Source organism: Periophthalmus magnuspinnatus, chromosome 15, assembly GCF_009829125.3.
Source record: "Periophthalmus magnuspinnatus isolate fPerMag1 chromosome 15, fPerMag1.2.pri, whole genome shotgun sequence".
NCBI classification, from domain to species: domain Eukaryota; kingdom Metazoa; phylum Chordata; class Actinopteri; order Gobiiformes; family Gobiidae; genus Periophthalmus; species Periophthalmus magnuspinnatus.
The window spans coordinates 9554858-9571751 of NC_047140.1; positions in this window are offsets into that span (position 1 = coordinate 9554858).

The following is a 16894-nucleotide window of genomic DNA, read 5'->3' on the forward strand; positions in this document are numbered from 1 at the left end:
ACAGAAGCCAATGTGAGAACTCAGTTTAACAACAAAATAATCACAGAGAGAAACAACCAAGGCTCAGGTGTGTACAAAACTCTCACTTGTGTCACTTACTCTGCTTCTGCACTGACTGTTGTGTTGGTTCAGGGTTAATCAGTGTAAAAATACATAGAAATTAGAAAGAAAAATGAGATCTGGTTACAACAGTTCATGTTAAGGAACTGTTCAAAAGAGCCGACTCTTTCATGAATGTCACATCACCAGCAGTAGTGATGTTCTTGGGCATCACTGCGTCCTCCTGCCTCTCGATCTGCCTGGCTGCTTTCACTGCTGCTTGTATTTAGTTTGGCTGCAGCAGCTGATATTATTTCAAATGCCTCTGAACCGTCTGGCCTTTGAATACAGATCAGGACCTGCTCTTTGGTTCTTGTCGTCCACTGCAGCATAAACTGGGGACAATTAGGACATTACAACACAGAGCTCAAGAGCAGTACACAGGGAAACTTTAAACCTGGCAACACAAGACCCAAACAAAACAAAGCAATGTAGTGTATTAAATTTATTTTAGTGATGAAACCTGCACAGAGCATTACATTAGAGAAACTACCAAAGACCAAAGACTCTCTCACAGAAGGCAATCAAACTCAGGGTTACAATGGATGCTCGTCTGATGAAATTTGTACTGTGAGCCTTTGATGAGAACTGTGCAGCCGTGATGAAAAAGAGCCGCCAGAGATTGTATTACCTGAGTCCTTTTTTGATAAAAACATGAGGCTTTCATAAACATAAGTCAATTTTTTTCTCTCCCTAATCTAATAATAACAAAACATTGCTCAAGTAAATCTCAAATTGGCACATTGTGAAGCTAAAGAAAAACAACAAGAGATTGAAACTAGCAGAAATATACTAGGAACATTATCAGTTCACCATCTGTGGAGCCCTGAGGTGGTCCGGTAGAGCGTTCCACAGACGGGGAGCAGCAGCCTCAAAAGGCCCTGTCCCCTTTGGTCTTGAACCGTGTCCTGGGCCGGAGCAGACGGTGCTGTTGGCCTGAGTGGTGGTGAGCAGTTCTGTGAGGCAGGTGGTGGGTGTGCAGGAGGACCTTGTGCACCCTCATCAGGACCCTGGCAGCACTATTCTGAACACAATGGAGCTCTTGGATGCTCCTGCCCAGGATCCCGAGGAGTGTGTTACTGTAGTCCAACCTGGAGGAGACAAACGCATGGACGAGCTTCTCTGCAGCTGAAAGAGAATAAGAGGGACAGAGCTTTGAATGGTTTCTGTTTTTGAGCTATTCAGCTGCAGGAAGTTCTGGCTCATCCATGCCCCTATCTCCACCAGGCAGGAACTGAGGCGGGTGGCAGTGACAGAAGGGGCTGGACCAAGTGCGGAGCCCTGGTGGACCCCACAGGTGACAGTGTGGGGTCAGGACTACATGCTCGGCCCTTTAAGTGAGAGGAGCAGAATCAGTGAAGGGCAGAGTCAGAGAGGCCGATGCAGTGCTGGAGACGGTGGAGGAGGATGTGATGGTCAGTGGTGTTGAGGTGGTCAGCAGAGGTTGAGAAGAATGAGAAGGGATGTGGAATCTGTGGGGGGGGGGGGGGGGTGATTGTGTATGTACAGCTGTAATATTAGGCTGTAAGGTTTGAGAGGAGAGCTGACAATAGAGGCGAGCTGTTTGGTGTTACCTGGTTATGATTGATGAGTGGAGTAGTAGGCCAATTTATGCAGCGTCAGGCAATCTTATTTTATCAAGACAAAATACTTTAAAAACAGTTTTAAACAGCCACAACATCTGATGTTGGTTAGCCAGAGATTAATTTGCTTAATTACAGATTAAGATGCATTAGGCACAAGATGACAAATGATTTCACATAGTCTGCACTCATAATCTCCTGCATTCAGATACAGTCTGGCAGCACAGATGGGTAAAATGTCCCCAGTATGAAAGAAAAATATTTTTCAATCCCAGAGCGTAAACATCCAAGGAACACATCTGTACATGTCCCATGTTCTGGTTGAGTAAACGGTCTGAAACTGGGGTCTAACTGGACTAAAAATAAAACCACTTATTTGATTAAATCTTGACTGAAACTAAAAATCTTTTTTTTTTTTTTTTTTTCAAAAAAACTAATACAAAATGTTAAATTATTGGATTAACAATTAATACTGTTAATTTTAAGTTTTGAAAAATGTCTCACAGAAAAGGAAACTCTTTCCTGCTGTTCACCTTCATGGTCTTATTAACTAATCTTTCAAATTTAGTAGTAGAAATTGGCATTTAAAATAAAAAATAAAAAAAAGTATTTTGATTGAATTTATCTGACTCTATCTGGCTGGAGTAAATTGAGCCAGGTTTTGGTTTTCCTCACAAAATTAGGTTTTGTTTCCTATTTTCCTAAAAATAAAATATGTGTGACAGTCCCCTGTTGGAGATAGAAATAGTATCAGTAGTAGAAGAGGGAGGCAGTAGTGTAGTGGGTTAAGCCTTGACCTAAAAAACAGAAAGTACTTAGTAAGAAGCCTTGTATCATGTTTCCATGTAACTGAGCAAAATGTGTCTTGCCTCATTACAGATATATTGAATAAGCAGTTCTTGAGAAAATAAGTCTGCTGCGTTAATGATGGAGCAGCTTTCTGCTACAGCTCCCGCAGCTCCATATCTGCTTCAGTTGTTTTGCTACAGAAATTCACGACAAAACTCGTGCTCATATGCGAGTAAGGATGCCAACATAAAAGAAGATCACTGATCTTGTGAAACTGCCCAAAGCTTGGAAAATGACTCGTCTATGTCCACTGCTACTGACAAAGGAGGAGAAGTGGTCTATACCAGCTCACCCAGTTAAACCACTGGATGTTGACAAGTTGGTGGAGAGAATCACAGCAGAAGTGCTAAAAGCAATGGAGACCACAGTTGACATAAAGATTGGCCCTGTACTTCTGAAACTCCAGACCTGCTCTTCTGACACTCCTGCTCTAAATCAGACAAGGATATTATCGCCATCCTTCGCCCAACTTTTTGAAATGAGGAGCAATTTTAGTCCTACACCTGGACAAAGGAAACAAGATTTCATCGTGAAACTTCAAAAAAAAAATTCCAAAGTGACGTCCAGACCATGCAGGCAGCCAGGAGAGTGCAAACCCTGAGGTACATGGGCGCCACTATGATATTTGAGTTTTTTTCAACGCAAGTATCCAAGACAACTGGGATTCTCCTCAGTCAAGCAACGACTCAGAGAAAAGCGTCCCCTCTGTGCTGTTGTACCCGGCTGTCATCAGGATTAAGCAAAACAGAGGAAAACATTCTTAAAGCACCTGAAGGATGCAGTGGAATACCTGGGTAGGCTAGCCAGTAATAGAGATTGTGTTTATATACATGCAAGTTAAACATTTCATTCTTTGGAAATTAAAGGAATTCAGTGGGGGATTGTCTGCCTCCCCTACTCTTGATTTTGAAAACCACTAAAACTAAACTGTCAAAAGACTGTGAGAGATAGACTTGGGGCTTCTAACGGCAGAGTCTTGGAGTGAACTGTGTAACTGACTCTTGAAAGTCCTGGCATCAGATTTAATTTAGGGGACAAGATTTACAATTTCATAACTCTCGAGAAAAGGCACAAACTGTACCAACACTCTCAGAAATGTGTAATAAGTGCCATTATGCTGCTGGTACGTTTTCCATTGTTTGTGGAGCTGTTCTTTTATTCTGCAGTTTTGGGCATTGATTATTGATCATTTTTGTATTTTGGACACATACCTCCTGAGCCTTAATGATGAACTGCTGCACATCCTAGTGTACTGTGCTCAAAGTGCAGCATGGTGCAGTGTTTCTGACCCTCAGTCTGACTATCAGTGTTATTCATAGACTGTATCTAATAATGAACATGGCTAACCTGCTAGCCACCGCGTTCCAAATAAAAAGTGACCATGGGCACACTTCTGGCTTAATCAACTCCATCGACCTCTCTCTGTAACTGCTGCAGTGAGTCTCGTCATTTTGGTCTTAAAATATTGACCCGCTCTACATGATCCTCACATTTTTATTTAGCTTTTTTCCCCCATAAATTAACATATGAACAGGGCAATTAGGTATCTTCTTTCCGCATGATCGTTCCTACAAGCATTAGCAACATGTTTGATTGACAGCGTTGCTTACTAAACCTTCAACAGCCTTGCTCCGGATTGGCTCTTTGGTTGCTATGATACTCACGGTGAGAACTTGGCTCCAAATTCGCGGCTATAACTACTCTAGCCTCGATGAGCTTCATTTGACTGGAGCCAAACTCTATGGGTGACATCAGACTCACTTAGTTCACTTTATTTATACCGTCTATGGCAGGGGTCGGCAACTTCGCTTGGCTTCGGGCCAATTTTTTTCAGCGCCCACAGGTGGCGGGCCAGATGGTAAAGGTATTGGCTTACATATATTTATAAATACATAAATATGAATTACATGCATTTTAACTCACCTAAAACAGCCAATTAAAAAATCCTCGGGCAAAAGCTTTTGCTCCTTTTATTATGGTTTTGGTAAGAATTATGCCTTTGTTGAAAATGGTAATATGGATACTAAAGGCGCACAGTATCGGGTAGAGCTATGAAAAACTTTTCACTTTAAGTTTTTACCTCATTTATTCAGGTCTTTGTCTCATGATATTAATTGAAACTAATACTTTTGTGGTTAAAATGTGCGGATTTAAACAAGGATAAAATCTTTCTAAGACGGTTACTTGAACCAGGAAGCTGCGTAATTATTGCTTCCATAAAAATTCTTTTCTCACGCTGTCTTCTTGTGACCATCGCTGCGATTTAGCTCTGCCTCGAAGGTTAAACTACAACAGGCTTTTAGTCGTGTGTAATACCGCACTAACGGCTTCCTTACTCCGCATTTGGTGCCGTAATGACCTGCACCTTTACGCACGACTGTGGGAGAGCTGTAGGACTTGGATGATGCCAAGTGCAGCAAGGATCGTGATAAAATCACAACGTAAATGAAAAATGTTTAAAATTGACATGGCTAAGTGGATTTATGTTGTGTCAAACATGAGCAAAGGTCGGGAACAATAAAACCTGACATGCGGACAAAAACCAAGTCCCCACCCGGTTAAAAGAAATCTTCAAACTGAGTATTTTGACAGTTTTGTGATTAAGTGATTTATTTTAATAAAATAGGGAATTTTGAATAACTAACCACAGAAGTGCAAGAAGGCTATAGCGTAACGGGTGCATATTCCTTGAGCTGCGCGCAGTCTGCACACTTGCCTCACCAGATGTCCAAAAACAGTTAGCCACGATTTTGACTGGTGAAGGTGTATGTACACACCAGTTCATTGTTTGCTTTTAATGTTGTGTTACATGCACACCATGGGCAGTGGAATGCCCATAGCAGTGCCCACATAACTTGGTATTTGTCGTAACGGTGGGTGTAGCGGACCAAAGGATGCAGACTCGGGGAATATTTACAGTATTTATTAAAGAAATGACAAATGGTGCAGTTCGAGGGTTGATCCGGCGGTGAGCAGGAGGTGAGGCATGGGCCAGGATCCAGGAGCGGAACGTGGAGCGCAGCGGAGATGACGATGTGGGCAGCACCAGGGCAGGACGCAGAGTGCTAACCAGGGTCTGGGGTCACGGAATGCAGAGATAATACAGACAGTACCAGGGCTGGGAAGCAGGGTGGAAGCAGGGTCGGAGCTGAGCCGGGAGCGCTGGAACTGAGACAGTCCAGCAAGCTGGGTGGAGACGCACATACGATCCGGCACCGAACGGGATGAGGCTGAAACGAAGATGAACCGGCACTGAACAGGGTGTAGAAACGCAGATGATCTCGCCCTGAGTGTCTGGTCCTGGCTCCTCTTATACACAGCAGGTGGTGGTGATCGCGCTGATGAGCTGCAGGTGCGTGCAGGAGGAGCCAGGAGCTCAGCCCAGCTCGGCAGGTGAGGGAGGGAACGAGCAGGACAGGAGGAAAAACGTGGAGCAGACGGACGGGTCATGACAGTATTAAAGAATCAATGCCGGAAGAAAGTCCAAAATCCTCTGGCGGGCCAAAAAAAATTGGCAAAGGGCCAACATTTTCCCGCGGGCCGGACGTTGCCGACCACTGGTCTATGGTGTTATTCCACCATGCATCTACATCTGATTAGAAAGCATGTTATTGTCCAATCAGGAAGTGCGTTATTTGTACTTATTATCCCTCAATTCAAAGAACAAATTGATTTAACGGACACTCGGGATATTGTCAAAACCAACTCTATACTCGACAGCTAAAGCTCTTATGAATTGTACCCTGTTATTCTTCATAACTTTTCATGAAGCCAAGTGCTGTCATCAGTAAATAAGCAAATCCTTGACACTGATATTCAAAAGTCATAGTTGCGGAGGTCAGTTCATTTTGCTTGAAAGCGTCCTCACTCTGAAAAGCATCTGGCTCATTTTTGCACTTTATAAAACCTCTAAAGCACTCTCATATTGACACTTTCCCGGCCTCAGTGGGACTTAGAGCCAGCAACACACACAGAATAAGCCTATTATGAATCCTGCCAACATTTCATATTATACTTCTAGATTGGAGGAATGCAATTTTAAGCAAACTGTCTATTCTGACCTGAGTGCCAGACCCTTGTTGGGGAGAACAGAAAAAAAAAAAAGCATCAGAATTAGAGGATTGGGGCAGTAGTGCCGTTGGTAAAGCCTTGGCCTAAAAACTGAAAGTAGCTAGTTATAGACCCTGTACCAGATTGTTTCCATATTTGAGCATGCTTTTTGTCCCAGTACAGATATATGGTATAAGCAGCTCTTGGGGTCAAAATAAGTCAGCTGCATGCTGTCTGCATCCAATTAGAAAGCAATTTTCAGGATCAGGAAGTGTGGGTTAGCTTTACCATCACTGTAAAACCCCACACTGGTCTCTGAGAGTTTTGCAAAGGGTTATAAACTCCTTGTGGTTAATAATTAGGATGTTTGGAATGCATAAGGTAAGTGAAGAATAACTTTGGACCATAGCAAACCCTTTTAAAATTAATTAATACAGATTTAAACTTTTTGAAGTCTGTAAAAATAGATTGACTTTAAAATCCCAAGCAAGCAGATTCTGTCATGTCATTCTGTCTGTCCATGGTCAAAGCACGTGCCTGCCGTCGCTCATGTTGCTCACAGTATTGTATAGCTCCTTACTGGCTGGAGAAAGAGTATTCCAGACAAAACAGAAAGAAAACAGTACATAACAAACACATGAACATAAAAACATAAACTGATAGTCAAATGGATCGAGCTTACTTCTTTTAGGTAAGTGTGAGTTAGCATGCTTCAACAACTGGCATGCTTCTTGTATATTTTTTACTTTATTTTAGTGCATGCCATTATTTTCATTTATTATTTGTTGTTTCATGTTGCACCATAACACCGACATAAGTTCCTAGTTTGTGAATTTTGTTCACTGACGATGGCTTTAAAACTTGCTGAGATTGGCAAAACTCCGCTCTGGCCTCAGTTGTGAAAAGTACAACTCATTTGGTGAATAATTAGGCAATTTCTCAGAATGCATGAGGTAATTGAGGAATAACCTTGGACCACTGCCAACTTTAAAATGAACTAGATCTGTTTTCATGTTTTTAGGGCAGTAAAAATCAGGTGCAGCTTCAAATCGCAGCTTTTATTGTAATACTGGGAAAATCAGGAACATGCAGACCCCAGTGTGGTGGAGCCTGCATGTTGCTGTAAAATGATGGTTGGTTGAAGGTCCTGCAGTTGTGGTGCTTCATATTCAGTCAAAGGGTTGAGGTAGACATTTCTCTTTAATCAACAGGATGCCTGAAATACAAAAATGCAATGTGATTTTTATAACCAGTGAGTGTGACTTTTATAATCACTGAGTACAAAATAACAAATCTAATTAATATAGCTTATCACTTGCCTTTGTAATAACATTTTAAAATTGTTAAGAGACTTTATAGACACCCTGTACAATAAGATTTGAGCTGTAAAATGTTGAATAAGTCACTTGGCAAATTATTGCTTCATTCTGTTGTTTATTTGTTGCAGCTGAGGTCTTTTAATGAGACCGTCTATTTAAAAACAGGTCTACAAGGATTATCTTGCTTTATTGTTTTTGAGTCAGTTGGATTAATTAGTTTCAATATTATCATTCATTGTAAAATAATATATTGTGCTTTACATTTTTTTTATCCTGACAGGCCGCGGTGCAGCGTCTTTAAGAACCACATGAATCCTCACAGTGATTCAGACAAGTGAAGTGATAAAGGCTTTTCTGCAGCCTGTTTGTTGATAGGTTGCACTTTCTCTAAATCGATGTGACTTGTTAAAGTCAGTCATCCTTAAAGAGCAGCAGGCTGTCATGACCTCAGTCAGAGCTCCAGCTCCACACTCACATACCACACACGAGGTGGGAAAGTCTGAAGGTTTCATGCAGCGTTTGAGACATGTGAAAGAGACGTAGAACTAGACAAGGAAGAGGGGATTCAACTGACTGAAATAAGATTAGAGTTGTTAGGGTTAGGTTTAGTCCAGTTGTTAATAAAACAACTGGAATAACTGTGGATCTGTCTGTGTCAACACCAAGGAACACAGCACTACACCAAGTCTGCCTTTTTTCCTTTAATCACTATCATTTTTAATTGTATTTTCTCCCTTCTTGTTCATTTTTTCATTTGAACTCACCCCTCTTACTCACTCTTTTTCTCTTCCCTTCCACTTCAACATGTTTTAGTTACACAAACACACGCTACATATAAACACTCACCCATGAGTAATTTTTATTTATTATTATTATTATATATATTTTTTGTCTTGTACAAACTGTCCCGTAAAATCTCAGAATTTCAAAATGAATCTAGACCGAGTTGAGAGTGGTCTATTTATCCTGTGAACCATAGGCTACTTAAAGGTCTTGGGCTGAAGATGGAGTTGGATGTGGATCAGTAGTGTAGTGCAGCGCATGAGGTGAGCGAGAGAGGCGTGCGTGATCGAGGCTTAAAAGAAAAAACAAAAAACAAACAGCAACGCCATCTTGACTTAAGGGCCTAGGACCCAAATTAAAATCACAGGTAAAAACCAAGGGATGAGCAGTAAATTAAATTACAATAAGATTTATTTACTAATAAAGCAATCTATTATTTAAAAAAAAAAAAAAAAAGTACAGCACAGCTAGTTTTAATTTAAAAAAAAAAAAAAAAAAGGGGGGGAGGGAATTGAGCTTGGCCAGCTCCTCCTGCAGCCTCTGCCCCCTGGGGGGAGGAGAGAGAGAGAGACTGCCAGTGGGGGGTATAAGGTTCCTGCAGTTTACACGCCCTGTGTGCCGCAGACTCACTGCAGTTCCAGTCATGTACGCCCATAGAAATGTGAGCCTGGTCTCCGCTCGTCCCTCTGTGTCTGCATCGCCGCACAGTGTCACTCCTGGAATGGAGGAGAGCTGCCTGTGGGGAGAACAACCAGCTCAAATACCCACCCACCCTGTGCATCCGCCACTCACCAAGTCTGGACGACTGTTGAGAGCCCTCCAGTTCCAGTTATACGCCTGTAGAGTGGAGAATGCTCCTCCTACAGCTAGTCCCACTGGTTTCGCAGCAACTGTTTAATTAAAGTGTGCTCTGCCAATGTCTGTCAGGTTATGGGCTGGGCCTGGGCTTAAAGCTTCAAAATACAAGTTTCTACAAAATACACACAGCAATATCATAACATGCAAATAAATATTAGGCTATATTCCCACAAGTAAAACAAAGACAAACTCAAATGTGCATGGGGGAGAGTGCACATAGCTCTTAGATGTGTTTATGTTGTATTCCCATTAACCAGGCGGAGCAGGGGGTGGAACTAAGAGAGGCCAGCACAGAGGAGGAGGAGCAGTTCAATCCTAACTCAGAGTATGCTGTACTTAGGCCTGTCATGATAACACATTTTGAAGTGTGATGTATTGCTGATGTAAATATATAAGCGATAAATGATAATATTGAAACCAAACCATAAAACAGAATTAATTATCCACCAAAAACTATTCTAAATGTACTAAATTGCTCAAAAATATGAACTGCAATATACTTAAGTAGTGAGTTTGTGTCTACAATGAGTCACAGAAATTCATAATTCTACCCTCCACACCTCAAATCTCATCGTAGTAGAGAAAATTAATGAATATTTCCCAGCAGTGCAAAAAAAAAGTCCCAGAAAGACATGATTATGCGAGCAGCGGCGGATGTGAAACGAAGCAGCTACTTGGTTATTTTTCTCACCACAGATTAAGAGTTTAATGCTTTGCTCACTAATTCTACAGAAATTTGTGATGCTCTTCAGAACACCTGGGATATATATTTTTTCATTTTTCAGTTAATGTTTGTTTTGATGCAGATTACCTTACATGTCCCTGATTGGCTGATCCACCTGTCAATCACACCCATCTGAATTCAGGGAGATTCAGCCGTGAACAGACTCACATCTTCAGAAAGTAAAGAAGAAGTGTGTGTTCTGGATCCAGGGCAATGGTTAAGATATATTTTATTTTCCTCAATTGATTAAAGGGCCTGTGGGGAAGCTGGCCTGAAGTGGTCAAAGTGGGAGGAAGAGTCAGGAAAATTCCAATTCCAGTCAAAATGTATTTCAATCACTGTAGTAAAGCGTGGGAAAAATAATACTTATTTACAAACTGTGCTCAACATAAGCAAAAAGCAACAGAAATTAAGAGACTGAGGAGAAAACCCACATGTACCCTGGCTACACTGATGTCTCCCCAAATGTCTAATTTTCACTGCTTATACACACAGAAAGTACCTCCCCCGGTATACTCCATTTTCTTCATGGGTGCTGTGGGTATAACTTTAGCCATATCTCATACTGAACTATCTCTCACTCAACTCCCTTAACTAAAAAGTGTTTAAAAATAAACTATAAACACTTAAAACTTTGAAACAAAATACATAAGACAATGACACAAAAGAAACAAATGAACTTAAACCAGTTCCCCCCTCCACATGGTCCGGCCCACGACCACACCCAGGCCTATACACATGACGCCCCTCTTTGTCTGGACCATGTGGAGATTCAGGTAAGTGGATGCATGTATTCAACTAAATTGCCTAAATATAACCAAATAAAATAAGTTTAAAGTAACAAGTGTGTTTGATGATTAAATTAAAACACATGGCCCATATTACGCTTTTTTCTGATCAATGTTAATGTTAATAATGTTGTTTTATTCACACGTCTGAATAATCCTGCATTATTACTCTGTCTACATCTCCAAAGCTTAATATGCTCTGTTCCCCCTTGTGATGTCATGAAGTGGTAGTTTTCAAGTTAACAGCTCCTTTTACCTTTAGTTCAGTAGAGATTTGCATTTCCAGGACTGAAATGATCCAAATGATTCTAGTGAAGGTGTATGGATTTTTAAAAACACATTGGAGCACTTCTTGTATTACCACATGACATCACAAGGTGGAACTGATAATGAGTTTGTGCATTAAACATGTGTGAATGAAACAAAACACAACTCCAGGTCTGTTTGAGGTAGTTTTTGAGGAGGTGGAGTCCATTTTGAGTAATACAGGACCTTCAAACATGAGTCATAATTTAGAATCGGGACTCTCAGTGGTCACACTTTCTAACTCTGTTCTTCTCATCTGGATTGCACCGCCGAACTTTTGGGGTTTGTTTATCATACGTGCATTCAGAGGTACAAGTCGCCATAACTGATTGTGAAAGCGGGTTTGAAGAGCAGCACCCAGGAGGAAATGGAGTCTTTTTAAAGTCATTAGCATAGTGTTAAAATTCAGCGTGATAAACTGGCACTTACCATCAGACTCAAGACTTGTTCATTACGCTGCAGAAGAGCTGTTGGTTGAGTGGAAAGACATTTTTGATTTGATCTCTAGGGTCTCAAATATCTCTTAAATTACACTGCAAAGTTATGCTGCGGTCCAGTTCTGGCAATAGCTTATGTAAGTAATAGAAACTGGGGACTAAAATATACTACATGAATCAATCTGCCCATAGACTGTATATATAAATGGACATAGCTCACCTGCTAGCTGCTGCTTTCCAAATAGGAAGTGATCATGGCTCCAATTCACTTTAGACTGAAAGACTGTGGTCCCTCTCTTTGTAACTGCTGCAGTGAGACTTGTCATTTTGGTTGTAAAATGTTCGTATTAACCTGCTCGAAATGACCCTTTTATTTCGCTATTTTGTCCGTAACTCAAGATATGAACAATAATAAATGTGGCGCCTTTTTTACCCGAAGTCGCTCCCTCTAATGTTAGCAACAGGTTTGATTGACAGCGTTGCCCGTGCCCGCTCCTTGCTAAACCAGCGCTGCGGGCGGGAAGGGACATTATCTTGAACAGCCTCGGTCCGGGTTGGCTCTTTGGTTGCTATGATACTCATGGTCGGAATTTCAAATATAGAACTCAGCTCCAAATTGGCCCCTGTAACTGCACTAACCTCGATGAGCTTTTAACTGGAGGCGAACACTCACTTAGTCCATTTCTTTATGCGCTCTATGATCTGGACATTGTTATTACATTTAGCTAAAAATTCATAAGAGTCCATTTTGCGTAATAGGACCTTTAAACATGAGTCATAATTTAGAATCAGGACGCCCAGCAGTCACACTTTGTCCTTCTCATCTGGACTGCACCACAGCACTTTTGGGGTTTATCATATGTGCATTAAGAGGTACAACTCCCCATGACTGATTGTGAGAGCAGGTCTGAAGAGATATATGCAACTTGTAAATGGCAAAACTTTTCCATTTACAAGTTACACACATATGTGAAACTAAGCTTTTATTGTCATCTATAATGATGTAGAATAAGGTTCACAGGCAACAAACAGACAGTACTGAGCAATTACTACTATACTATGGTCATATATACAACGTCAAAGAACCACTCACCCATTCACACACATTCATACAGCTGTGTACACAGACACTGGGGGTGAGGAGGGTTAAGTGTCTTGCCCAAGGACACAGTGACAGTATTCATCTGTTAACTTGTGGGTCAACTGACTGCTCAACTAATTATGTTTTTTTGTTTTTTCTTTTATGTCAAGTGCAGGATTTGTCAGCCCTTCAGATCCATGAACAAACACTCTACCATCTGAGGTACTGTTATCCCTGTCAACACTACAGCTGTCGAATGATTTACTTTTTCCAAGTGCAGGAGAGGTGGAGTTTACACATCAGAATCCTGAAATAACAGGATATTTTAGATTTACAAATTGGCACTCTGAAAATCCAACCTCCAAGGACAACAGGAACGCACCTTTACTTTGACGATTTGGATATTTATAATTGTGTAAAGATTTTTATAACAGATTTTGTATAAGTAAAAAATACATTTATTGCTGTAGATAAACCAAAAGGTCAATACATGTCCACTTGTAAGATTTGACCTTCAGTATCGGAAAGACCCATCTCCAGATCTTGAGGCTTGGTTACGATTATGGCTGCTCCTATTGACCTTATTTGACTCCACCCACTTTTGCAGCTAAATGTGACTAAACTGCACTTTCTTTGTTGTGGCACTACCGGCTAGCTGGGAATCCCATTCATTTCAATGGAGAATTTAAAAGATGTTTTGCCATTAAATCTGATATAAAGTTCAGCTTTTAACCAAAATGACCAGAACATAGCTGTTATCTTCCCTTAGTGTGATATATGGCCACTGCTGCATAGAATGTTTACGCACCTTTGTAAGAAATTAGGCAACGTATTACATTTGTACATTGTCCGTACGTCCTTGTAAACCCCACGCATTCCATATCCACTGGGCACATGTTATTTACCTTCGCGTTAGTAAATCAAGATACCAGTTTGATGTAGTGCTGCACTGCTACAAAATACCTTACAGTCCCTATAGAACACATTTACTGTCAAGATCAGCAGCCTCATGCAAAGAAATACAATACAAATGACAACGGCGATGCACACGGGAATTTCTAAAATAAGGTGAATAGCAATACCAGTATTTGATTTTATGCCATGTTATTTCAAAGTATCAGTCTAAAACGAACTGCTGAGTCAACACAGTAACTCCCATAATGCATTGTACAGTCTAGAGTGCAAATAAATTGACCAGCTTTGCTAATGTTGCTACCCAGAGATCAATTCTTCTTCACTGCTTTTTCACAGGATGTCAAACTGCACTGAAAAGATGTGACCAGTGCTTGCGAAGCCTTACAGCATGTTTGCAGTGTGTTTTTCAATTTCCACCATAGGAAAATGTAAACAAGTCAAATCTGCAACATAGCTGTTTGAGGGTGAGCAACTTAAAGGGGACATATTACACTCTTCTCTGATCTATGTTATAATGTTGTTTCCTCATGTTTAACACACAAACCCTGAATATTTCAAACAGAAAACACTCCCGTTCCACCTTGTGATGTCATGTGGTGATACAGGAAGTGCTCCACTGTGTTTTTAAACTCCATACACCTTCATTAGAGTCATTTGAATCATTTCTACCCTGAAATCGTCAATCTCTACTGAACAAAAGGTAAAACGTAACTGTTAACTTGGAAACTACGACTACATGACATCACAAGGTGGAACAGAGCATTTTGAGCTTTGGAGATGTAGACAGAAGGGTTACTCAGAAATGTGTGAATGAAACAAAATACAACTCCAGGTCTGTTTCTGAGGAAGTAACAGAAGCAGAATCTGAAGACTTTTATTGCCATTGTCAGTGAACACAGCTCACAAACAAGGAACTTTCCACAAGACCTATGATTTAATTTCAAATGTTTCTGAAACTTTGTAAACCTCAAAGTTATTAAAACATTTCACAGAATCTTGCATTTGAAACACCTTTTTTGGACTTAAAACAACCGCTTTATAGATATTAGTTAGCACGTAGCTAGTGAGAGTTTGTGAAAAGTCTATAGAAAAAATGAATGGAAACTTTACTTCGGGAACATGAGTGAGCTCCACAGCAGAGACGCTCACCAGGACGCTCGACATGTGTTACATCCAAAAAGCCTTTTCCGTTTCGGTGTGAAAATGCAAACAACTCGAAGAAGGCGTCGCAGGATTTCAGCGTGCGTGGTTTGGGATGCTTCGCCCACTCTCTACAGCTGGTGGTGCATCAAGGCTTGCTTTTGCGGAGGGGCGTGAGCGATGCCCTAGCTAGCGGTTGTCAAAATAGTAGGGCATTTTAAGATCTCCTCGCTTGACACGTTGTAAGTCGAGGACGTTCGGGGATGTGTCCAACAGGACGTCACGACAAAGTGAAACAGCATCTTGTTACAACTCTGACCACAGTCCTCGTTTCGGCCCCTTTTTGAGGAACTCGCATCCCTTCTGTGACAGTCCTAACAGCTTCTTTCACGCAAGAGTGAGAACGAACAATAAAAAACATGAAAATCACTTCCCGAGGCTGTCAGCAAAACGATTCCAAGCCAATGAGTTTGATGTTGCAACTGTCCTGGGTCCACTTTTTAACGACAAGTACGGTCGTTACATTTTTTCTCCTACGTACGAAAGAATAAAGACAAGCTGGATTTTGATGTACACCAGAGATGCCATTGAAAAACTATTAATCAGTATTAAATTAACATACTCTGATGTCTTGTTCCGTCGACGTCGTGTTTTGTGAACCCTCCAGTGGCTCTGTGTGTGGCTAATCTATCTCTTTGAGGTTTTATTTGTTCCACGGTTTGAGTTTGTAGCCTATAGATCACTCCTGGATGTGCACAACATACGGCAACCTCATTTATTTGATATGTTATTTATTTTTTTGCATTCCCTCCACTAAAATGTCCTGTCTCTGTTGAATAAATTAAGATTACTGTGTTTTGATGTATGAGCAGAGCTGTGCCATTAGATGATGAAAAAGTACTGACCAAAACATTCTTGCATGACTTCTGATTTTTAAGTTATATTTTTGTTTGGTGTTTAGTACAGTTTTGTTCATTTGTGCATTTGTAAAAATAATTTAAACAGGGGGTATTATGCAAAATTTACTTTTTTTTTTTTTTTAGCTTTCTGCCATAATGTTGTTCCCTCCTCGAAAACATGCCTGAAGAGGTTTTAGATGTCGTCCATGCATGTTTAAGTAATCTAAATATGTTATGTGTAGCAGGTAATACCTCATGGAAGTCAAATACCTGCTCTTTAAAGGCCCTGTACCTGACTCTTTCCCCTGTGTATTTCAGTAAAAATACATTTAAAAAAAGACTTGGTTCCAGTGATGACGCCAGACTGAGAGGTGTAGGTCCAAAGAGCATCCGGCCAAACTAATCGATGTAGTTCTACATTTAAACTATATTTAGCTTTACCTTTGTGCAGCCAAAAGTGTCTGCCAGAGATGTGGCTCCAGATGGCACCGACAAGCAGAGAATGACGACAAATACCAGTCGTAAAGCGAACAAGTCAAAAGATGAGGAGGATACACCGCTTGGCTTGGTGAGTTCATGACCACACGTTCTCGGTACTCAAGATAGTTGTTTGTTTTTTATTACACGGGGCAGATTTCTATTTTCTGTTGTATAGACTTTTTCTATTTTCACAAATGGGGCATATTGTAGTTGCACTTCACTATTTTGCTATTTTATACTTTTTATCTAAGGGCCATGTGGGTGGGTAAATACATTTCTATCAACGTCAAGCGTATCAATACCTCTTAAGTGTAAAAAGTTGTTAACTTTCCTTAAAAAGAAAAAGCAAATCTTTTTCTGATGCAGGAGATTCACATTATTCATAAGGAACACGACAAACTGAAGAGAGAATGGGCTGGACAGGTTTATTACTCTTCATTTTCTTCAGGTAAGGGAGGAGTGACTGTATTAATCAAGAAAACTACTGCTTTTACTTTAGATAAAAGTGTAAAAGATTCAGGATAGATCTGTTCTAATAACAGGTTATTTATATGGTGTGCTCACTTTTATAAGCGCTCACTCT